The sequence below is a fragment of the Gavialis gangeticus genome, unplaced genomic scaffold (assembly GCF_001723915.1).
Source record: "Gavialis gangeticus isolate Ggan-Ray unplaced genomic scaffold, GavGan_comp1, whole genome shotgun sequence".
Lineage (NCBI taxonomy): Eukaryota > Metazoa > Chordata > Crocodylia > Gavialidae > Gavialis > Gavialis gangeticus.
The window spans coordinates 26,427,660-26,452,374 of NW_017728993.1; the positions used below are offsets into that span (position 1 = coordinate 26,427,660).

The following is a 24,715-nucleotide window of genomic DNA, read 5'->3' on the forward strand; positions in this document are numbered from 1 at the left end:
GCTGGCCCCTCATGGACATGCGCCAGGATAACTCTCTCAAAAAGCTTCCCCAGGATCGAGGTAAGACTAACTGGCCTATAGTTTCCCGGGTCCTCCTTCCTCCCTTTTTGAAGATGGGAACCACGTTGGCCTCTTCCAGTCCTCTGGCACACACCAGAGCCCCACGAGTGCTCGTACAGCCGTGCCAGGGGTCCTGCAATGACCGCAGCTAATTCCCTCAGCACTCGGGGTGAAGATTGTCTGGACCAGCTGATTTAAGCACGTCCAGTCCCTCCAGACGTTCCCTGACTAGATCCTCCCTGACCCTTGGCCTGGGTGTGCTTCCCCTGGGGCCTGAGGGGGGCCCGGTGGGGGGGATGACCTGGTCCCTGCTCAGGAAAATGGAGGCAAAGAAGTCATTAAATCGGTTAGCTTTGTCGTCTGGTGTGACGACCCGATTTCCTAGCGTGTCCTGCAGGGGCCCCACGTTACCCCAAGTCGTCAGAGCTGGAGTCGTAACGAGGCGCAGCACGTCCGCCGTGCGGAGCTGGCAGAGGGGGCCAAAGCCCGAGGGCCCTACCCCTGCCCCAGGCACGGGGCAGCTCTCCCAGGGGCAGGCGGGCGAGCCCCGGGACCGCAGGCCCCTCATTTACTGCTTTCCTTTTACCGTAAAACGGGCAGGGGAAGGGGCTGCCTTTAATCACCGCCCGCGGCCCCCCGGCCCCTGCGCCGCCCCGGAGAAGGCCAGGAGTTAATGCTCCTTCCGACACCTCCGTGTGATTCATGGGCCTGACCTTGAGCTATAAACCACGGCACCTCCCCGAGGCACCGGCAGTATTTACAGCCGGCGCGGCCGGTGCGCACTTGCGGCGACACGTGTGAGCCGACACCCAGAAGTGGGCACACGCATGCTGGGGAACCAGCGTGGGCTCAGGGTACGCACACATTGATATACACGCAGCCCAAGGAACAACACACGCTCACACACACAGATACGCACACCGGGGAACGGACACGCTTGCAGACACACCCATATAGTCAGACACGCACATTCATATACACACACGCTGGGAAACTGGCACATGCTCGCACACAGATGCACACACATTCACACACACTCCAGGGAACAACACACACTCAGAGACATGCACACACACAGTCACACACACACCCTGGGGAACAGAACACACTCACAGACACACACACACTCTCATATATACATACCCTGGGGAACCAACACATGCTCACAGACACTCCCACATAGTCACATCCATTCATATACACACACCCCAGGAACCTGGCATATGCTCACACACACACACACACACACAAAGATTTGTACACACACACCCTGGAGAACCAACACATGCTCACACACGTCCACACACACCCCACTAGGAAACCAACACATGCTTATGGACACACAAACATGTTCATAGACACAGGCACCTTGGGGAACCAACGCACTCACCAACACACACACATATACACACACATTCCTACACACATACCCCAGGAAACCAACACATGCTCATGGACACATGTCCACATTCACACACACACGCACGCACACACACACACACTCATAGACACACAGACACACATAGATACACGCACATGCAGAGGTACCAACACATGTATGCACAGACACACATGGGAGCACACACATGCTCACAGACACACACACACACAGGAATACCAACAGATGTACACATGAGGGCACACATGCTCGTAGACACACAGAGATACACACACATGTGCAGGGGTACAAACACAAGTATGCACAGATACACACGGGGCACACACACATGCCCACAGACACACATAGATACACACACACACAGAACCACACGAACGCTCAGAGACACACACGTGCACACACACACACCACAACCCAACAGCCATGTGCGCAGGCGGGTGCCGAGCCCTGCCACACCGGTCGAGCCGGGGGCGCGGAGGAGGGCGGTGAGAGCTCCCCCCACAGCCCTGGTGCCGTGACCCGGGCCAGCCGGACGGGGCTGAGGCTCGGGCCAGGGCAAGGGCACGCCAGCACCCGACGCCCCAACTCCGTCCATCCCACCTGACCCTGCATGCCCAGGTGGGCAGATCCTGCCCCCTTCACGGGGGCCGGACTCAGTGCCGGCCTCGGCTCCCAGAAGGGACTTGATGCCGCACAGGACAGAGCCGGGGTGCGCTGGGGATCCCCGCGCTGCTCCGCTCTGGGCACGGGGCAGGGAGGGTGTGAAGCCAGGGCCAGGAGGCCTGGACTCTACTCCCAGCCATTCACCCCACACCCTGCAGCAGGCCTCTCTGTGCCTCAGTTTCCCCATCGCAGTAATGGGCACATTAAAGCTCACTCAGCTGGTGTAGAGGGGGTCAGATCACTGAAAGACAGGAGAAATAGTCTCCTGTGCCCGCGCTGCCCCAAGAGGGCACGGACACCGGGGCGCTGGCACTAGTGACCTGGGGGATGCCGGCCAGATGCTGGGCTTCGCCAAGTCCCACTTCCCCCCTCCGGGGAGCACACAGGACCTGGGCTCAGAGCCTCCTCGGACACCCAGGTCCTTCCCCTTCCCCACCGGGCCCAGCCACGGGACCGCTCAGCGTTCAGGGGCTCTTTTGGGGAAGTTTACAGGTCACTGGGTTTCCCCACCCCCCCTTACAAAACAAAAGCGGGAAAAAACATCCTTATCGCAGAAAGCAGAGTTCAGGAAAAAGCTACTGGTCTTTTGGACTCGGCAGGTCCCCGCTGGTAGCCTCTCTTGTCATGGAGGATTTATCAGGCCAACACAGATCGGGTATAATATGCCATATAACTAGTGCATAAACAAACTTCAGCATGATAAATGCCCTGCTTTGAAGCCATAAAGTTATTAGCCGGTGGCTGTTAGCTACTGCTTAGCCGGGAACGCCTTCCTTCCGTTAACCCCTGGCTGCCCGCCGCCGGCTCCCGACCCCGCGGCCCCGGGGCTGGGGGTGCAGGCGCCCGTGGGGGAGACCCCCAGGGAGACCCGCAGGGGCAGGAACCCAGGGTTTGGTGCGACAAGGCGCCCCCGGGCAGGGCTGCCGGGACACATGCCCGCCCGCCTGCCCGCCTGCCCGCCCGCCCGCCGCAGAGATTTATCAATGCCCTTTGTACTTGACGACCAGCAGGAAGAAAGCGCTTGCCAGGATCTGACCTTCCCGCCTCTGCCTCTCCCCAGCCAGGACGCCCCGGGGAGACGTGGAGGTAGGCGAGGCCGTGGTGCTAATATACGAGGTCCCTTGGGCCCTAAATCGTGGCGCTTTTCCCCTGGATCGTGGCTGGGCTACATGGCACGGGGCTCCGGGGTCGGGCTCACCAAAGGCAAGAGGTCTTGTTGTGCCCTGCCTGTCTCCGGGCACAGGTTGGCAGGCGTGAAGATAGCCCAAGAAGGCAGGTCCTGGTACCCGGCTGGGCTCATTAATCCCCAGTCGAGGATCGCATGCCGCGCAGGGCTGGAAAACCCAGGAGTCCTGCTTGATAATCCCCGGTCGAGGATCGCACACCGCGCGGGTCGAGGAACAATGGGTCCTGGCCCTGCTGCCCTGCACAGAGGGAGGTGTCCGCGGCACGCAGACCCTGCAAGACCCCCCGTGGAGCCCGAATCGCAGACGAGGGCAGGAAGGGACCTCACATCCAAGCAGGACCAGCCCCAGCTACATCATCCTGGCCAAGGGGGTCCTAAACCTCTCCAAGGATGGAGACTCCCCCACCCAGCAGCCTGTCCAGCCTCGTGCGGGCAGGCGAAGCCCCTTAATGTCATTTCCTGTCTCAACTACTTGCATGAGGAACGGGCCCCGGTGACTTAGGAGCGTCGGGACACCTGGGTCCCAGGCCCAGCTCAGCACAAAGGGGGCCAGCTCCTGCCCTGGGGCTTTTGGGGGACAGCCGGATATTAAGAGGCCTGAACTTTTTCTCTGGCAACCACCGTCCCCTCCCCGATTCCATTTTCCCCCCGCCCCTTATTTTTTCTTTCTTTTTTTTGCCAGAGCAATAAAAGAGGAAAAGTCAACATCCAAATGATCTTGTTTATGGCGACTAAATAAGCTGCATGTGCTCAATCCGTTAGAGTTTAATGAATTTACGACTTGCTTTGGAATTTGACAAGGGGCTGTAAAAGAGTAATTAACATTTATCAGTGTGTTTTCTACACCCCCCTCCGCCCTCCCCACACCCCGCTCCCAGCGCCCGGCTCTGAGCAGCCTTGGGTATCGGGGGGATATAAAAGTGATCAATTAATTTTTAATAATCTCGGGGAAAGATTGTAGAGTTGCAGTATGAACTCAGGGAGTGTCAATAAATGTGCCAAAGGTTGCTCTGGTATCTGGGCTTCTCTTTCATGTGCAGGCCATGGGGGAAGGAGGGAGGGAAAAGCTGGCGGCTCCCACGCCGCCGGGTCTCAGCACCCATCCCCTGCTCCAACCGGACCCCTGGACGCTCCGGTCCAGCCTGCAGGCAATGCACCCTGCCCCGGGAGCTGCTGAGAGCAGGGGTGGTGCAGCCAGACGTCTCCACCTTTCCATGTCCGACGCAGAAATTTAGTGGGGGAAACGCTGCTGCATTGGCCATTGCAAGGCGGGCCAGTGCACGCACGGCCATTACAAGGCTTTAGCATCGTGCCTAGCAGATGACCAGGGGTTCGGCCTCCGCCCAGCCTGGCCTGGCTCTGCACGAGAGCGGTGCAGCCGGCAGGGAGGAGCCCCTTCCCCGCACCCCTAGCCCAGGCAAACCCAGGCAGGGCATGGGGAGTGCGTGTCCCAGAGCACCAGCCTTCCCCTGGGGGTGCGTGCAGTTGGATCCCTGCATGGCTCTGGGGGCACGGGTGTGTGCCTAGCCTCTTTCCTAGGCTGCGTGTGTGCCTCTGTGTGTGTGTGTGTGGGGTGTTCACAGACCTAGCTTCTTTCCTGGGTGGTGTGTGTATGTGTCGTGGGGGTGTGCGTGTGTGTGTTCATGGACTTAACCTCTTTCCTGGGTCCTCTGTGTGTGTGTGTGTGTGTGTGTGTGTGTGTGTGCGTGTGCATGCAAGTGTACATGTAAGTTCATAGATCTTGCCTCTTTCCTGTGTCCTAGGTGTGTATGCAGGGACCTAGAGTCTTTCCTGTGTCCTTTGCATACGTGTGTGTGTGTGTGTACGGACCTAGCCACTTTTCTGTGTCCTCTGCGTTGTGCGTGTGTGTACATTTAGAGAACTAGCCTCTTTCCTGTGTCCTCTGCACGTGTGCACACACATGTATGGACCTAGTCGTTTTCCTGTGCCCTCTTCGTGTGTGTGTGTGTGTGTGTGGATCCAGTTTCTTTCCTGTGTCCCCGGTGTGTGTGCGTGTATGGACGTAGCCTCTTTCCTGTGTTATCTGCATGTGTGTGCATGTGTATGTGTGTGCATACATATGGACCTAGCCCCCTTCCTGTGTCCTCTGCACATGAGTGCAAGCACATGTATGGACTTAGCCTCATTCCTGTGTCCTCTGCACATGTGTGCATGCATGTGCGTACGGACCTGGCCTCTCCCCTGTGCCGTGTGTGTGTGCCTGCAGCGCGTCTGTGAGCCAAGCGTGGGCACGTGAACGGGGGGGTGAGGGCTGGTGCAAGGGGCAGGGCGAGGGTCCCGGGGGAGGCACAAACAAGTGCCCGGGCTGATGGATTCCTGGAGGCCAGAGCCTGCCCAGGCATCTGCTCTGGACAGAAACAAATTCCCCCTGTCCAACATAATGGCCCAGAAATAAGCAACGAGGGTGGGAAGGAGGCAGCTGGAGTCAGGGGGTCTGGAGCATCTCCCCTTCCTCGCCGCCCCGTGACCCAGTACAGGACGGCGCCCCGAGGAGCATCCTCAGGACAAGCCCCGACCGTGCCCCCGCGCTCACCGTGCAAAGCCCCTCTCTCAGCCGGCCGGTCCGGGGGATGCTCTGCTCTGCTCTGCTCGGCCCCCTGCCTTCTGCAGGGCCCGGGGGCACGAGCCCGAGAGGCGCGAAGCCTCGGGACCCCCCCGAAAAGGCTCCCTGGACACGGGAGAGCAGGAGTCTCCTGGCTCCTGCCTGCGATGGCTCAGCTGCCTCCGTGTCAGGCTGTTTAAACCTTGGAGACCTCGGAGACCCCGTGCCGGGCGCCTCTGGGATTCATCACAGCATTTGCAGAGTTTGTCAAGACCCGCGCGGGCGAGGACGGCCGAGGGAGCTGCGGTGGGTGCGGGACGCTTGGGTTCAGCGCCAGACTCTGCCCCCCAGCTCCGTACCTCAGTTTCCCCCGCCTGGATCCTGGCAGGAATGACGCCACCCTGCCTCGTTAAGCCCCAGCTCAGGGCTGCGTATAACCATGCAATGCCTGGGGAACTGCTCTGTCCTTTCACTTGTTTTTTGACGACAGGCAAGGATTTCCCCTCCCGCCCTTGCACACGTCGAGAGCAGCAGGCAAGACGGTGCAAAGATAAGGCCTGAGCTGCAACGATAACGAACCCGCGGACGGCTCAGATACTTGAACGGTGGGACTGAAACATCGCTGATTTGCCTCTTGCCGATGGCTCCGCTCGAGGACGCATGGCCGGGGTGGGTTGCAGGCACCTCCACCCTTCCTCCCCTGCCGTCCCATGTGCCAAATGCATAGGGGACGTGTCCCTATAGGAACGATGCACAAGTAAGAAAAAAGTGGGTATTTACAGAAAAAAAAGGGGGATGCCAGGAGCCCTCCATAACCATTGCTCGTATCTGGCAATCAAGCTGCAAGAAACGGAGGTCGCAACAAGGGATCCCGGGAGGTGTTGCACTGCCCCGTAGCAGCACGCAGCTGGGGCTAGGGCAGACCCTGCTGGGGGGGGGGATGACTATGGGGTGGGGGCATCCGCTGTCCCCCCCGTGACGCTGAACACCCAGCTGCCTGCAAAGTGAGCACACGCTGCAGCGACATGCGGCTGAGCCAAATACCCCGGAGAGACGGGAGAGCCACGGGCAGAGACTGGGCACGCAGGCAAGGGTACACACGGGGATCCAGAGCTCCCGCCCATCGCACCACGTGCAACGTGGGCACGCGTGTAACACCTCCGGCGCCTGTTGCATAACAGCCCAGGGGGCTCGTTTCCTCCGCGCTGGAGCCGTTGAAAGCCTCAGAAACCACCAAGCCCCAGTTGGATCAGGAACTGCCGAGGGGCCCGTGCTTCCTGCAGGTGCCCGGGGCTATGAATCACACCTCGCCGGGGCAGGAACAGCCCCGCGCCGCACCAGGCTCTCCGGCCGGGCCAACGAAGGGTTAAGCCGGCAATTAATCACGCGGTTTGAGAGACGTTTCCAAGCCTCTTCCAAATATTATAAAAAATGTCTTTAATCATCTAATAGCGTGAACTCGGGCGGTGATGGATGGACGGGGAGATTTCTCCGCTCCCCTCCTGATCCTAACAGATGAGGCTGAAGAGCCACGGCTCTGGGGGGGTGGCGGGGGGAGAAGGACGTCTCTCAACCTCCCGCCAGAGCCGCTATAAATATGAGGTCATCCGGCGAGGGACGATAACGCATTAAGGGCTCTTGAGATATTAGTCTGTCAGCCTCGTTAGACGCAGCCGATTTGGGGCTGACTGCATAATTAGAGGCTGGGGTCCGCAGAACTCGCGGGCGTCGAGGGGGCAGGAAGCACGACGGAAAGCGTCCTTCTCACCTGCCTCCACCGAGACCGCTGGGGCCGGGCGGAGAATAGGACCCAGGCGTCCGGGCCTCGCACGCGGCCAGGGCAGCCCTTGGGATGCACCATGGGGAGACAGCGAGCTCCCGAAACGGGCACGGGGACTGGTGCACAGCTGGGCCCCAGATACTCCGGTCCCTACCATTGCCATGCACCGCCCAAGCACGCGGCCACTGGCATCCGTGCCACGGCCAGGGTTATAGCCGCGCTCGACATCCCCCTCTAGACCCAGCCCTGGGAAACCTGCCTGACTTGCAGGGGCTGGAGCCCAGGGGAGCGGGATGTGCCCACGCGCCCAGCCTCACCCTGCTCCCGAAGCACCCCGAGAGTGGGCGCAGTTCTGGGGAGGAGGGGGCAGCCCTCGGGCTTCCCAGCCTGAAGCAGGATAATGAATCCTGATGGGAGAAACGACTTTTTCCAAATGCCACGTGTCATTGGATTGTATATCACCCCCGGACAACGCGCCCCAGGGAGCAGGGTGCGCACGTGTGCGAGGGTCGGGGAGATGCGAGACAAATCCGCACCAGGGCTGCCTTCAAACCAGCCGTGGCCCCGAGCGGCGCAGGCTGCACTGGCGCGTTTTGAGCGCGGAGGGGCTTGCACCAAGGGGCACGGACCTGGGCTCTTTTCGGACGTGGAAGAACAGCGTCTCTGCTCAGTCTAGATGCCTCTCAAAACCTCCGGTGACACCGGTGCAGGGACTCATAGGGACCTCAGGAGTCAACTAATCCAACCTCCGCTCAAAGCAGGATCAGCCCCAACTGCATCATCCCAAACCATCCTGGGGCACGGGACACACGCCCCACGCATGCCGACACGCGCAGGCATCGGCCGGGCTGCTCGTTCTCGGGGCGGCGGATGCCCAATAACGTGGACACACCTGGGCCGGACACTCCCCCGGTACCTGGGCCCAGGTGCATCCACCTGATTCAACATCTGCCCCCCCACTGCCTACAGAGACCCCTCCTGCCGAGGCCCCGCACGCCTGAAGGGCGGCCTCCCCCCCGCTCTGCAGAGCGATTGTCCGGCTGGAACAACAGCGCGGGGAGAAAAAGGAACAAAAAAAAAAGACGGGGACAAGCTGCACTTGTTTATTCAGCTTCTCTCTCTGCCCTTCTCCGCTCCACAATGCCCTGACGCTGTGTCCCGCCGCCCCAACGGGCCGCACTTAACCCAGCTGGAGCTGTTGACGAGCCTCGTGGGCTGCTCCCACCCTGGCACCGGGGGCGCGGGCGGCAGGGCAGGGCCGACGCAGTGCGGTGCCCCTCTCGCCCGGGGCGAAAGGCTACAGAGCAGCCCAGGGCCAGCAAGAGGGACTGGGCAATGGAGAGACCCCTTGATACGTAGCCCCCTGCCCTCCCCTGTGAGCTGGGGGAGAGCGTCGGGAGGGACTGCAGCGGCTCAGCTCGGCATCGCTTGCATGCACGCATCGAAGGCAGAGGGGATGCAAGAGGGCAGGGAGAGCTGCTCCAGGGTGTCCCTGCGTCCTCGTGCCCCGCTGCACCGGGTACAGCCCACCTCGCGCTGTCTGGGGCAGGGGACAGGTCCCCTGGGCACGTGGCTATGCGGGCTGTACCTCCAAACCGGTGCCTAGTGAGACCCAAGTGACGATGCCTGGCATCCCGACGTGTCTCATTAACTCTGGACTATTCAGTCCTGAGGGGAACAGATTGCTTCTGCACCAGGGCACTTTGCTGAATACGTATGGGATGCGTCGGACCAGGGGCCGGGCCCCACCAGCAAGAGCTGAGCCCCTCCGGGCTGGCCGGGAGACGGTGCCACACAGGGGCTGGGGATGCACGCTCTCCGCTCACACCTGCTCACGTGTCGGAGGCACCCGCTCAACCAGGCGCCGCGAGATCCTTGCAAGGGTGCACACGACACAACATGACACGAGTGCCGCGCGGTGTGCAAACACCCAGGCTGGATCTGCAAGAGAAATGCAGAGATTTCCAGTAGGAATCCAGGGCGCTTGCACCCTCCCGCCCTGCTCTGATTTTGCTGAGCTCTTTGCAGCAGAAAAAGGAGTGAAAATGAAGAGCTGGCATTTTCCAAGGGGGCATGCGCCACCCGAGAGATCCCTCGAGTCCAACCAGACCGAGATACCTGGGCTACTTTTTCTGCAGCCACCCGGGCTCCCATCAGCCGGCAACCCGGCAAACACGTCCAAAGACGGTGGGCAATGCTCCCCGGGGACATGAGAGTCCAGCCCAGCCAGCTCCCCACCTGGGGACCCTGAGGCTAGGAACAGACGTTGCGCTTGTCCCGGGACAAGCTGCACCTGGGTTTGCCCTGGAACAGAAACGTCCCGGGATTGGCGTGTCCACACATTGCTCTTTCCATCGGGGTTGTGCAAGCAGCTCAATGCACGGCGGCTTTTCAGCCGCCGATTCAACGATGCAATCCCAGGACAACCGATGGTGATGCCCCGGGATGACCCGCTGGCTCTTCCTATCCCATGAAGGGTCTGTCCCGGGACAGCGGACACGGACAACTGCATGTTGTCCCAGGCTAAAGCAGGCACTGCTCCGTGTGCAGACACCCTTATCCCGGGACAGCAACTTCCCCCTGGTCAGCTTTACACACACGGGCTCACACGCTCGTGCCGCGGCGACCTGATCAGGAGCAGCCCCACGCGCTCAGCTCATCCCGCACCCTCCTCCACGCTCGCTTTCGAAGCGGGTCTGAGGGGAAAGGACAAAGGCCGTCGGCGCATCTCCCCTCCTCATCTCCGGAAGGAGATCTTGCCGTCAGGAAGTCACGGCCGCGATCGCTTTGTCTTCCACGTTGAAGAACATCCCTAACTGCTCCTCGGATAGCTCAATTAGTAAAGTGAATATATTATATAAAGTCTAAAAGATTAAACTATCATAGGCAGCCCATAATTTCATGAAGAAGTCACGGGAGCATATCCCCCTTATTAACTCTATAACAAATGTGATGAAAATGTTCAAATAGAATGTTAATGCAATGTTACGTGTAATTTTCCCAGGCGATTTTCTGCTGAAATATTTCTTTATTAATAGTAATTGAGGGTATAAATTATGAATGAGGCGATTTTCTCCTTTCACCAGGAAAGACGTACTAATGGCAATAATTCTTTATAATAATTTTTTGGGGGGAGGGCACGGGGGTGCGGGGTTTCAGGGAGAGAAACCTTTCGAAGGATTACAAAGGAGGGAGGTGGGCCGGACGTTTCACGCCCGGCGTCGGCGCCGTTCCCGAACAGCGCGATGCTGGGTGCGGCACTCGGCTCTGTCCGGAGGACCCGGGGCCTCGAGCCCACCCGCTAGCAGCGGGCTTGGGAGTGGGGGCTCGTGCTTTGCTCCTTGTGCACAAAGCCCAGGCTGGATCCTTCCTGCAAAGCCCGATCGTGACCTTCTTGCTCCCCCGCTGGCAGCTGGAGGGGAACAGGCTCGAGCTGCCCGGAGGAGGGATGTCGGTGGCGGGGGACAGGATGCATCCACCCGGCCAGCCAGGAGAGCCAGCCGCTCTCATCCCTCCTCTCCTTTTTTAGTTTGGGAGACCAGAAAAAAGGGAGCGAAAAGGAGGGGAAAAGACAAACGCACCCCATTTCCCCGCTGCCTTTGGCGCCTTTCCACGCGCCGCGAGATAAAACGTGTGGGACGTTTGACTCAAACAACCACGCTCCTGTTGGTCTGGGACCCGGAGCAGAAACCGCCCATCGTTTCTCAGCAAGCTTGTCCTGTCCGAGGGCGCGGGGAGAGACTCAGGCCCCAGCTGTGGTGCCGAGGTGCTAAGGAGAGTCCCCGTGAGCTGCCAGCCCACGTGAGAGAGGCCACAACAGGGCCCGGGCTCAGCCCACGGCATCCCCAGCCGCCCCATGGGGCAGCCGTGCAGCTCCATGCCCCTCCGCTGCTTTCCAGGGGGTCATTCACGGCCAGCTGGACCTCGCGGGGCAAGAAGCGACGGCAGCCGGGGCGCGGCTGAACCCGGAGAGACCCGAACCCAGGACCCACCCCCCAGAGCTACCCCAGCCTGGAGCAAGACACGTTTTACCCCTTGCCAAGAGGCAGGGAGGGGGCCGTGCAGTGCGAGCCACCACCGACCCTCCTCAAAATTAGGTTAATAATTTACGACGTTAAATGGGACAGTTAATAGCTGGGCCAGATGACTCCTCGGCTAATGTGGAGCACGCGCCGGGCGGCAACGAGTCCTTGGAGAGTTCATTACACTCCGCAGCCCGCGGCGCTCGTGCGCTTGGCTCCGGCGATGCCTGCGGCTGGCAAGCAGCCCGAGGCTTGGCCCCCATCAATTCAAGGGAATACGGCAATCGACAGGAAAATTAATTTCTAAGGAGGCAAAGCCGGGGACACCTCCACGGCGGGGCACGGGAGCACGCGGGCTGAGCTCGCTGCCTCCGGCCCTGGGACGCGGGGTCAGGCCCGTTTGCCAGGAGGGTGCTTGGCCTCGGGACCCGAGGAAGGGACGCGGTAGAAGAGCGGCCGTGTGCTCAGTCATGTCCAGAGGCGGTCGGTAATAAATCCCTATTCACTTCCTCTCCCCCAGTTCGTATGCTGCAAACCCTTCTCCAGTCCCCCATAAGCATCTTTTTTCCAAACTGAGCAGGCCTGGCCTCACTAGCCTCATCGCCTCTCCCCTCCATGCCCCGACCACCCGCATTGCCCGTCTCTGCTTCTCCAGCGACGCAGCAGGACACGCACTCGCCTCCGAGCCACCCCGGAGCTGGCAGGTGCCTGCAAGGACCCGGACCCCCAGTGCTTGCTCGATCGCAGAATCACCTCTAAGGTCCCCCAGCCCCCTGCCCTGCACGGCCCCGCTTACCCAGCCCGATGGACGTGCGTCCAGCCTCTGCTTGGAAGTGCCAGCGGAGAGGATTCGGCCCTTTCCTCCCACCTTGCAAGCCCTGCCGGGTTTCCGGCGTGGCTCATCCGTGTCTCCCCAGCCGGATAACGCAATGCACTTCGAATGCTGCCTTGCAGCCGTGGCTTGTTATGCAGACACCGCGTGTCAAGGAGCGGGGTCCTGTCTCTGTCAGCCGGGCGGCCACCCCCTTGTCTGCATGCGGGCATGCCGTAACCCTGCTGGCCCAGCCAGCGCTTAGGGCTAGGAGGACCTTTGACCACTGATCCTGGGGCTACTCAAGTGGATTTAAGGAGTGGTGCAAAGGCCAGGCACTGATCACAGGGCACAGCTGCACACCTGGATGGAGAATTCAAAGAGGAAAGCCCACAGCCAGGACAACCCCAGGTGCCCCACTTCCTCAGGTTTCTTCGCTTCCCTGCTCCCCTGCCTGAGCCCCCTCAGAGTGAGAAAGTCCCTTCTCACCTCCAGCCTCAGTTTCCCCTGCTGCAGTTTGAGGCCACTGCTCCTCGTCCTGTCCCCTGGGGTCACAGGGAAAAGCCCACCTCCATCCTCTCTGCCATCACCCATCAGGGATTAGCCGGTCCTGTAACCGAGCTGGGAGTGCTGGGTGGGGGGTCCATCTCAGCCCAGGGAGGCCCTGCGTCTTCCCAGTGCACAGCCCCCCGCAGCACTGTCCCCTGTGGCCTCGGACCCATTGCAGGGGTTTATGATGCCCGGGCACTGCCCAGGGCCCAGTCGGATGCTGAAGGGGTTGGGGCCGCCTCCCCCTTGTCTGGCCCTCGCCAACCTAAACGCAAAGGATTCTGGGAAACCAGCCTGGGAATCCCTCTCGTCCTGCACTCTCCGCCCGCAAGATCTCAGAGCGCCTGGCCCAGATGAGGTGGTATTATCTGCCCATTTTACAGAGAGTGAAAACCGAGACACCAGTAGGATTGAGCCTTGGAAAGCCGTCGGCAGCATGCAGCCCCCGCCCTGAGCCCCAAACCAGGCTGTGTTAGCGAGGCGGCGGCAGGCTCTGGCCAAAGGACCCCCCTCCCCAAAGCCAGCCCCGCGCTGCCTTCCAAGAGAGTCTCCAGGATCAGGCCCAGCGAAGAGCATGCGCCTGGCGGGGGGCGGTGCACATCCATGCCAGGCCCGCGCAGGGGCAAGGACATGCTGCAAAATCGGCGGCTCGCCAGCTGCAACCAGATGTGCACTGATGACTCCTACAGCTGCGGGTCTGGGCGGCATTTCGACGCCCCCCTCCCTTCGCATTCCTGTTCTGCCAAATTCAAACCATGCGCCGGGCGAGGGGATTACCCGTAATTGCAGCTTTCACACGTCGGGCCTGCTCCGCACAGCCTGGGGGGCGGCGGGGGCTCGGCCTAAGGGCCTCCAGATGCAGCCGGCTCCCCCGGTCCTACCCGGAGCAGCCTGGCCTCCCCCCACAACGCACACATGGGCTTCCTGGGGGGAGGTGGGGGCTCCAGGACCGTATGGTCCCCTTCCCGTCCAGCCCCAGTGATGACAAGGAGGGGGACAACAAATGGCCCTGGTGGGACCCGGGGGGAAGGGAGCCGCGGCTGCAGGCGGGAGCGGATATAGCACCCGTCGGCCCACTTAGGAAATCATCATTACGGTACAATTTACGGCCGACACGAGCGCCTCTGATAGATGCGGCTCTTTCAGGGGAGCCAGAGCCTCTGTTTGTAATGGGGAAGCACGCGGGGCAGGAGGTGGGGCGCACGGCTGCAGGGGACAGGGCTGGGACGGGGGCCTGGTGCCCCCCCATGCACAGGGATCTAGGGGCTTGGCCCAGATTAGGGTTAGGGTGGTTTAGAAGAGGGTCCCTTCCTTTTGCAGACCCTCAGGCAGGGAGGCTATAGGGGCAGGGGTGCCTAGAGGAGTGGTGCTCGCAGCACAGAGCAGAAAGGGTGGGGTGGGGGGAGGCCTTGCAGAGGAGCCTCTGCTACTGCTTCACTGAGTGACCCCAGGCAAGTCCCGTCCCCTCCCAGCATCCACCCCTCTCCCTGGCTCTCGGAGGCCTGGAGACCCCGGCTGTGCGTGATGGGGCAGGCAAACCCCCCAGCTCAGCACACAGATAGGCGCAGGGGTGGGGGCTCGCCCCTCCAAAAGCTCTGAGCTTTGCCACTTGCACTGAAGGAAACTCTCCCCCCGCGGCTGCAAGCAGTATGGGGCCAATGACACACAGAGCAGCCCATTTTGGGCTCGCTCTGGAAGGGGGCAGGATCACCGAGTCCTTGCATGACGGTGCGGTGACTTGGAGGGACGATTTTATCGAAGCCAGAGACGTGGACAGACGGAGAGACGTTACGCCAACAGGACTGGGCGAAGCCCGAAGCAGGGTTCCCAGGGAGGGGACATCACCGTGCCTGAGCACCTGGAGCCCCGGCATTTCTGGTGGGGGAAGGAGCAGGCTCAGAGCACTTTATTCAGCCTGCCGTGGACTGTCGGGGGAACGGGCGGACCCGGGGCAAAGGAACTCACCCAAGGACACCCAGGGGGTCAGTGGCAGAGGCTGGTACACAAACCGGCTCTGCTGCGCCTGGACCCCAGCGCACGCGGTCCCTTCCTGATGCAAGAAGATTGCCGGAGCAGGGGGTGGCAGCTGGCTGGCAAACACGGCCTCCTGGGGGGACAGCAGGGCCTAGTGGGTAGAACAGGCAGGTCTCAGAGTCCAGTCCCGGAGACGTGCCAAGATCTAGGGGCGTCATGAAGCAGCGCAGGGGCCGGGCGGCCTCGTCCCGCGCGCCACGGAGCCACGGGCGCCGTCCCCACGAGGCGGCAGGGGAGCCCCGGGTCCCGGGCCACGCCGCGGGAGCATCTGCGGCCACCTCGCCCCCTGATTGAATTTCCAGGCCATCACTCGCTCTCCCTGCAGCTGCGAGGCACGATCGCCCTCCCTGCAACCCCACGCTCACCCCGGTGCAGGAGGGGCTAATTCAGTTAGCCCGCCGTGAAGGATAGCCCGCCACCGCGGGCCTGCGCGCCTGACACAATATTAAAGACCCCGCTGCCCTCACTGGGGGCAGATTAAGCCCAGCTCATTGCCTTAATGCCGCACGCCTCGGCCGGGCGCCCTCCGCCACCGGCACCTTAACTCTATTACCCCTGTGCCGAGGTGCTTGACCTGCCGCTATCGCTCCCACTGATAATTCACCTCCCAGGAAACTTTGCCTTTTTGACCTCCTCCCGGAGGTGGCTTCGGCCCCGGCGTGCATGGGGGGCTCCAGCTGCCCTCCGGACCTGGGGTCGGTCCCCCCAGGTCGCTCCAGAGATGCCTGGCGCCTGGGGATGCAGCAGCCCTGCGGCCGGCAGAGGTGCCCGCGGGCCGGGGAAGGAGGGCATGTAGGGTCTGGGGGCTAGGACGTGGTTGACATGGGCCATACGCAGGATCATAGACTCGCGGAGCTGTGGGATCACATCCAGTCCAAGCCCTGCCTGAGGCAGGATCAGGCCTGTGCCGAACAAACCCTGTGTCTGACCTCGCTACCGTCACCCCTGCCCCTGGGAAAGCAGGGGTCTGCATCTGCCACCGTCCTGCTGCTGCAAAGCTTCGTACAGGAAGGCAAACCCCCCAGTACAACCAGTTTGAGCACGGGGGAAATCCCTTCCTGCCCCAGTGCAGCGTCGGCGCAGGGGCAAGACCCTCCAGCCAGGACCCTGCGGGGTCGGTGGTAGCAGGAGCCCAGCCCCACCCCAGCCTGGGCTGCATCCAGCACCTCTGGGGGAGGTTTAAAAAACCCCAATACATGGAGCAGAAAACAAGCTGGGGCAACTAGCAGAGCCCAGAAGTCTGGGAAATCCCCATCGCAGAGCAGGGGCATCGCTGCACCGAGATCCTCCCCGACCTGTCCCGAAACCCCTCTAGGGATGGGGAGTCCCCCCTTCCATGCACGACCCTGGCACGGGGCCATCACCCACTGGCCAGACGGGGAACGTTTCGGTGCAGCTGGGTGCAAAGATGCTGGGCAGGAGGCACAGGCCCAATCCTGCTCCCCTGCACCCTGCCTTTAGCCTCATCTGGAAATCCAGGCATGCAAAATATTCTGGGCTCTCTGCCAAAGAAACACCCGCTCTATTATTGTTCCAGAGTCAAAAAGCAGGTGAACACTAAAAACTGGCATTTTCCAAGTCTAGCAAAAGCTGCCTTGAGTCTAACACGGGGGTCTTGCACGTCACATGGTTGAGAACCGCTGCTCTGTGCGGGGACAGACTCGGTGACCCCAGACAGCCGGCAAGAGGTGCCAGAGCAGCTCCCACCGACGCCACTGGAGGCAAGGACAGGGACCTTCTGGGGCCAGGGACCAGGTGGGGACAGGCTGCTATTTCTGGGCTGGGGAGCCGCAGCGTTGCCTGTTTTGGTTCCTCCTTCCCAGCACCGCTGCCCAAAGCTGCTTTCTCTTTCTGCAATCAAACCAAAGCAGAAGCAGGAACCGGTCCATCCCCAACCACAGCGCCACGCGCTTTGCAGAGTAAAAATGCCAGGTGCGCCCCGCTCCGCTCCGCTCGCCAGGCCCCGCGCGGGAACGCCAATGGCACCGAAGGCACATGGGCGGGAGGCAGCGCGGGCAAGGGCCAAGGGCACACGGTAAGGAGGGCAGGGGACTCGCTTCCCCCCACCAGCTCTGCCAGTGACTCCTGGCCCCCACATGTCTCTGTTTGCCTGGGCCTTGGCCGTTCTGGCTGGATTCCCACAGGGCCGGGGCACTTGGTGTCTGATCCGCTCTCTGTCTGCAGCCTTGCAGCTGGGTGGGGGCTGCACTAGGGTGGTTTTGGGGGCTCCCTGCCTGCAAAGGCAGCTCCAGAGACCCCTTGCACCCCATGCCCTTACAATCATCACCCGTTGACCAAAGCCAGCGACCCCTCCAAAGGGCGGAGGTGCATACGCCTAGCACAGGGCTTCCCCGCTGGGTGCCGCGACACTCCGGGTGCCTTGAGATGCTTTGAAGGGCGCTGCTGAGAGCCTCACCATATTGGCATAAGACGATCAGAGCTGCCACGTGCTGGGTCAGACCCAGGCCCATCATACCCAGCGACCTGTGCCACGCTGGAAGGAGAGCGACCGGGGCCGAGCAGCAAACCTGCAATGGCCAGGCCCCCCTGCCCTGCTGCAGGCCGGCGGCACTCTCTGCAACGTCAGACCCACTCTGGTGTCTTCCCATCATCAGAAAACAGCACTGCTAAATTCAGAAAAGTTACGGAGGGAACTTTGAGTCTAATGAGGAGGGCTTGTGCCGAATGATCAGACCTGGAGTCTAACGAGGAGGTAATGAGTCTAAACAGGGGAGTCTTGAGTCTAACAAGGGGGTCCTGATTATAACACAGGGAGGCTTGAGCCTAACGAGGAGCAACGGAGTCTAACAAGGGGCTTTTGAGTCTAGTGAGGGGACCTGGAGTCTAATGAGGGAGGATTAAGTCTAACGAGAGGACACAGAGCCTAACAAGGGGCTATGGAGCCTAGAGTCTAATGAGGGGGCACTGAGTCGAACAAGGCAATCCTGAGTCTAACAAGGGGCTCATGGAGTCTAACGAGGGAGCCCTGAGTCTGCCAAGGGGGGGCATGACCCTAATGAAGAGCTATGCAGTCTAACAAGGGGCTACTGAGTCTAACGAGGGGACACGGAGTCTAACAAGGGGGGCTTGAGCCTAATGGGGGGCAATGAAGCCTAATGAGGGACCAGAGAGTCTAATGAGGGGTTATGGAGCCTAACAAGGGGTCACGGAGAGTAACAAGGTGGTCTTGAGCCTAACCAGGGGCCCCAGAGTCTAACGAGGGGACCTTGAGCATAAGGAGGGGAACCTCGAGCCCGACAAGAGGGAGAGCCCCCACACGGGGGAGGCACGGCAGCTGCTGCCAGGACTGTACCCCAGCTCCCGGACAAGGATGCCCGAGGCGCTTTCGGCCGCGTTGGTGACCGGGGCGAGGGCCATGCTCCCTGCGCTGGGCGGGACGCGCCGGGATGCCGGACGCGCTCTGGGACCGAACCCTGGCCAGCACCGCAGAGGCGCAAGGAGCCGGCCACGCTCCAGGAAGACTCTGAGGACCCCGAGGGCCACACCAACGCCCGGGACACGGCGGGCATCCCCTCCGCCCCCGCGGCCTCCCCTCCCGCCGCGGCACAGCCTCGGCCCCTCCCGCCAGGGGGAGATTTAAGGCGCTCCTATATCTCCCCGCTATAAATGGCCTCATAAAAGTGACAGGGACGTTCGTATGGATGCTTGTTAAAATTTTATTACTAATCACCTCCAAAGTCTGCCACTATATTTAACCGGGGCCGGGGGGCGCGGAGGGGGGCACTGTCGCAGCAGGATGGAGAGATCACAATCGACGCATGACCGCGGCCCGTGGGGTCCTAGAGAAATAAAATCATCCCTCCCTTCAGCCCCCCGTGACAGCTACAGCCAGGATTTTACGAGGCGCAAGCCTCTGTTATGGGCACCCCGCGAGGTCCAGCCTCGCGCGCTCCCGCGACACGAAGCAGAGCAAAGCTGGCAGCCAAGCCCCGTCCTCCTGGCAGGCGGGAGAAGACCACGTCCATCCCAAAGCCACGTCGGGGACGGCGCCAGGGTCCAAAGGACCTGCGACCGCTCCGGGGGGACGGACGCAGAGGCGAGGAAGACAGCTCGGGGCACGAGCCCAGCGTGAGGCTGCCAGGTCTGCACGGGCACCACGCAGGAGCCCGGAGACACCGAAAATGCGGGGATGGAGCAGAGAAACGCAGGCCTACGGAGGTGGCAGCTCCTGGGCCCTCTTCGCAGTGCAGGAGCAAAGCGCTGCCCACGGAGAAGTGCGGGGGGGCGGTGATGGGGACCTGGGGAGACTCTCCAATTAATACCAGGATACTCAACGCTCGTCTCCCCTTTCCCTCGGATGGGGTTTTTTTAACACGGACCTTGAAATCCTGCTCGGGGAAGGGGCCACGTGCACGGCAGGGGGGCGCCGGGCAGGTGCAGGACGTGCTCCCGAGAGCCCCGAGTGGCCAGGTGACCCGGGGCTGGGGGTCGGGTCAAAGGCTGTGGATGTGTTGTCTGGCTGCAGCCCGAGCCTGAGCAAAACAAGGTGTTAAATGTCTGCTAATGAGACCTGTCAAATGAGAGGCAGCCCAGAGGAGCTGGGCAGAGGCAGGCGGGAGCTGCAGGGGTGCAGGTGCTTCCCCCGGCACCTGCACGGCCGGCAGCGCGGGAGCCACGCGGGTACGGGGGGGGGGCTGCGGGGCGATGCCCCCAGCACAGCACCCCGAGGGTGCACACAGTGCCCCTCACTCCTGAGCAGCAGCTTACTGCTACCCCCGTGCCAGGCTCCGCACTGCCAAACCGCCATCCCTCTTCTGCACCGGGCCCGTCCCCACCGAGCTCTTCACACCCTACGTGTGCACACTTCACACCTGGTATATGCATGTACACACTTCGCATGCACACACACTCTATTTACATTCCGTGTGCACACACTTCACACCACGCACACACACATACCTTGTACCTGGTATACGCACACACATACTTCACACCATGCACACATACTCTTCACACCCTGCGTGCACATGCACGCACTTCACACCATACACATACATACTTCACACAATGCACACTCTCTTCACACCCTGCATCCACACACACACACACAGTTCACACCCTGCATATACATGCTCTCTTTACACTGCACACACACACACTCTTCACACCCTGTATGCACACATACACTTCTCACCCCCACACACACACATTCACACCCTGCACATGCACACTCACACCCTGCATGCATCCATACGCATATGTGTGCACACTCCGTACACACATACGCTTACATCACACAGGGTGTGTGCACACACTCTTCACCCTCTGCAGCCCAGCCCCCTAGACCAGCCCCATGCAGCCATCAAGGTGCCAAAAGCCCGTCTGCCCCCGGGCTCGGGCAGCCCCATCACCCGGGGCAGGCGCTGCCCCAAGCACAACGGCTTCCTGCTCTGCCAGGACCCATGGTCAAGAGCCGGGGGCCCGTTCCTTCTGGGCACTGTGGTAGTTTTGGGGCCAGGACCTCCATGCCTGGGCTCGGGGACACACTCTCCCCAGGACAAGGGACGGTCCTCAGTGGTAGCAGAGACCAAGGAGCAATGGGCTCAAGTTGCAGCAAGGGAAGCTGAGGTTGGATAGTAGGGATAACTTTCTCCCGAGGAGGCTGGTGAAGCACTGGGACAGGTTATGCAGAGAGGTGGTGAGTCTCCATCCTTGGAGGTGTTTAAGACCCAGGCAGACAAAGCCTCGGGTGGGATGATGCGGCTGGGGCTGGATGTGACCTCCTGAGCTCCCTTCCCACCCTCCTCTCCTACAAGTCTCTGCCTTGCTCACGGTCCCACAGCGAGGACCCCACGCCTGGGATCTGTGCTCGCCTTCCCTGTACCCCCCACGCCCCATCCTCACATTTTTGCTCCACGTCGGGGGATTTTCAGCCTCCCCAGAGGCGCTGGTGCTGCTGCAGCCCAGGCTGGGACTGGGGCTGGGATGCTGCTGGCACCAACCCACAGGGTCCTGCCTGGAGGGTCTTGCCCCCGCGCTCAGGATCAGACCGACGCTGCACGGGGGCAGGAAGGGATTTGGCCGACAGCGCCCTTCTCCAATAGCACCCAGGCCAGGGTATCCCCAGAGGGGGTTTATCCAAGACAAGGCGACCCCGGACCCGGTCTCGGCTGCAACCCTCCACCCCGCAAGGGTTAAGCTCCCCCGGCGGGGTGCGAGGTGACAGGGTTACCCGTGTTGTGTTGGCTCTCTGGGCCGTAATGCGATTTCTCAGCTCTCACGTCTATAGTTATTCGGTTTTGTCAACGCTCCCCCCCCCGCGCGGGGGCTATTGATCAGCCTAATGGAAGGGATCCGATTGCCCTGCGCCGCCGCGCCGCGGCCTCGCCCCCCCGGCTCTGGCCCAGCCGATCAATGCCGCGGTGCCCCCGAAAACCTGCCGTAATCCGATTTGGAGACGTGTTATCGCTGCGTGACATCCCCGCGCGCCCTTCCTCGCGGCCTCCTCCTCCTCGCCTCTTAAAGGCACCTGCACGGGGAGTCTCCGGGCGCAGGCAGGCGGCTCCGCTGCCTCGCCGGCCCCCCCCCGGAGGAAGACGAGTTCGAACCAGGGGGGAGGCAGGTGAGACTATCAGAGCTGCTACAGCCTGGGGCAGACCTTGGGTCCGTCTTCCTGTGTCACACGGGCACAAAGTGGAGACTGGAAGGGAAAGCGACTGGGGTTTTCTCCCTTCTGCAAACCCTTCTTCTCTCTCTTTCTGGCGGTGCGGGAACCATACCTTGGGCACCGTCGTCGAGGGCATCGCGATGCTTCCTCCCCTTCTTCACCATCCCTGGCATATTGTTTGCTGCTGTGCACGGGGCTGATGCTTTTACCCACCCACCGCATATCCAGCCTTTCGAGGACCACGAGCCCGCAGCCATTGCATTGCATGCATCACGGAGCTGGTTCAGCCCAGCTGCAAGGCAGTGCCCAGGCCTGGGAGGGCCAAAGCCTGCCACGGTGCAGGAGGTGCTGGGAGCCAGAAGCACAGTGTGGGAGCCCTGGGGCTGCCTGTGTCCTATCACCCCTCCTCTTCTGCTTCTACCCCCAGACCCCGACGGTCCCCAGGCCGCCAGGCAGGTACCGCAGTGCTCAGGGGAGCCGTGCACCCACGGCGAATCGCTCACGCAGCCCCCGAGACAGCCGTCTGGGGAAGAGGCTGGGCTGAACCTGAGCCCAGCGGATCAATGGCAGCCCCGCAAGGCCCCTCCGCCGGGGCTGAAACCCGACGCCGGGACTCAATAATTCAGAGGGAAAAACTATCAATGGCTTCTCGGCTCTTCAGAGAGGAGAGCAAATTGAAAGGCTTGTCAGGAGTCAAAACAGAGCAGGGCAGAGCCGGGCTGAATGTCAGAGAGGTGAAACAGCCAGCAGACCTGGGACCGCGTGCCCAGCCCGCCGTGCGAGACACCATCTCAGCACCTCGGGACCGGCCCCTATGCTGGGAAATGCTAATGCCCTTCACAGGGCCACGGCTCCCAGCGCCTTGCCCAGCCCCTCTCACCAAAGCAGCTGATTCTGGGGTGTGCCGTCATCTCCCCGGAGCATCCCTGCAGCTCTGCCCCCCGCCCCTGCGGCCGCACCTGGCACAAACCGACCCTGCAGTCCCCGGCCAGCCCGGGCGCCCAGCGCGATGATAAATAACGGTGATATTTCAATAGACACAGGTATGATAATGAAGAGCTATTCTTCTTTTGCAAAGATCACTTGTAGGATTAAATATTTATAAATGATATTTAGACTCCCAACCCTGTAAAATGCCTTTTTGAACACAGATAATATATGTTGTCTTGTTGGAGAACCAAACCGGGCTGATATGATTAAAGACGGAGCCAGGTGACATGATTCATGCCCCTTCTTCCCAGCTTACCAGCCGGTAGCACATGCGAGGCACTCTCCATATATTTCCACAGACACCCACTGCAAAAAAAAATAAATCCTTGCCCATCCCGGCTGCGAAAGCCGTCGGCGGGCTCAACGCCCCGACCGCGGGCCACATCTGGCTTGCAAGAGGCACAGCTCTGCGCCGCCCCGGCAGGTTTACGGCTGGACTTCAATTTGGGAGATGCATGCGTTGCGGGGGACAGAGCTGGCCCGCAGGGTCCTGGCTGGAGGGCTCAGACCGACGTGCGCTGGGGCAGGAAGGGATTTGCCTCCCGCTCAGACTGGTCCAGACTGGGGGGGATCCCCCTTCCTCTGAGCTGGGGTCTCTGGAGCATCTATTAATCACAACACAGAAGCAGGACCAAACCATCTGGATATTAGAAGGACCCGCTGGCTTTGGAGGAAATGGGGCAGAGCAAGGCTCCCGGCTCTCTGCATCGTCGCAGCCCATGCGGAGGGCATCTCAGAGCCATGAGGGCCACGGGCTTGATTGCAAGAAACAGCCAAGCAAGCAAGCTGAGGTTGTAGAGCATCTCTATGGCCGGAGCCTGCCCCGTCCGCGGCTTTGGAGGGCTTGCAACGCCGAGCCCTGCCCTTGCTTGGGGTCTCCCATACACAACAGACCCAGAAAACTGCCTTAAATCTGCATTATGGAGCAGGAGATGGAGGAAGGGAAGACAGACATGGCTCCTGAGTGCTGAGCAGGACTGGAAGGAGGGCCAACGGGGTGTGATGGTGCAAGAGGCCAGGAGAAAGCTTCTGCGCTATTCAATGGGGACCACTGGTGCGAACTGGGATGGGGGGGAAGCGTCTGGATACAGCTGGTGGGGGCATTTTGGAGCAAGCGGAGGGGGGCTGAAGCCTGCCAAAGAGCTGGGGGCTCAGGGCTGTCCCTGTGCAAGGCTACGGGGATGTGCAGCCAACTCGGCTCACACAGGGAACGAGGCAAGGAGCATGAAGCCTGGCACAGGAGAGACCTTGGGGTCCTCGCGCCCAGCCCCAGGGCAAGTCCCGGTGCTGACCCCCCCCCCCCCCCAAAGCCAGTCCACCACCGGAAAGGCAAACGCAGCATTGAGGACGCTGACGAAAGGGATGGGGAACGCCGCGGGAAGTACCATGATGCCCCTGTGCAAATCCCTGGTGTAAATCCACGGATCCGGCCCCCGCACCTCCAAAAGGAGAGAGGAGAAGCAGAGAAGGGCAGCGAGGACGATCGGGGCCCGGAGGGGAGAGGCTGCGAGGCCAGGGGAGAGATTAAGGAGGTCAGTTTGGAAAGGAGACGCTGCGTGCCCCCCACCTCCCCGACCCCTGGGCACCGGAGCGCGCAGCCCGCCCTGTGCACGGCGCCCGCCGCGGCTCACCAGGGCTTTCCATTAACGTGCAGGTGCTGGGCGAGACCAGGTGCGCTGGGGAAGACCCCCCCGGCCCCCCGACCCCCTCTGTTTTGCAGCTGCCCCGCGCGGAGCGAACAGTCAGGAACGCGCCGCGCGATGGCAGACACCTTGTAAAACGCCTTGCAGAGAGGCCTGGTGCCTCCCGCAGCCGACACATGCCCGGCTCGGCCCCCGCGTGCAGGTAACCTGGGGGGGAAGGGGGGCCACATCAAAGGCGGGGGCTTTGCAAGGCCCAGCACGCGGGAGGGCGTGAATTATAGACTTTGATGTCTCGGGGAAGCCGCCTGAAGGCTGTTTGCAAACTGCCGCGACGTGCCAGGCTGGCCCTTAGAGGAGGGATCGGGTTTAAGTGAGGTTGTTGGGGGG

General features: G+C 61.4%; 1 protein-coding gene and 1 long non-coding RNA gene across 7 annotated transcripts in view; one reads left to right on the forward strand and one right to left on the reverse strand.

The window, feature by feature from the left end:
• RNF220 (ring finger protein 220) overlaps positions 1 to 24,715 on the reverse strand; it is a 241,196-nt gene that overhangs the window by 130,567 nt on the left and 85,914 nt on the right. The gene's annotated exons all lie outside the window — the stretch shown is intronic.
• The window catches only part of LOC109286745, a 15,888-nt gene continuing 12,864 nt past the window's right edge, over positions 21,692 to 24,715 (forward strand). Inside the window, exon 1 of the long non-coding RNA XR_002094664.1 lies at positions 21,692 to 21,721. This is a non-coding gene — a long non-coding RNA (uncharacterized LOC109286745). The remainder of the gene's footprint in view (positions 21,722 to 24,715) is intronic.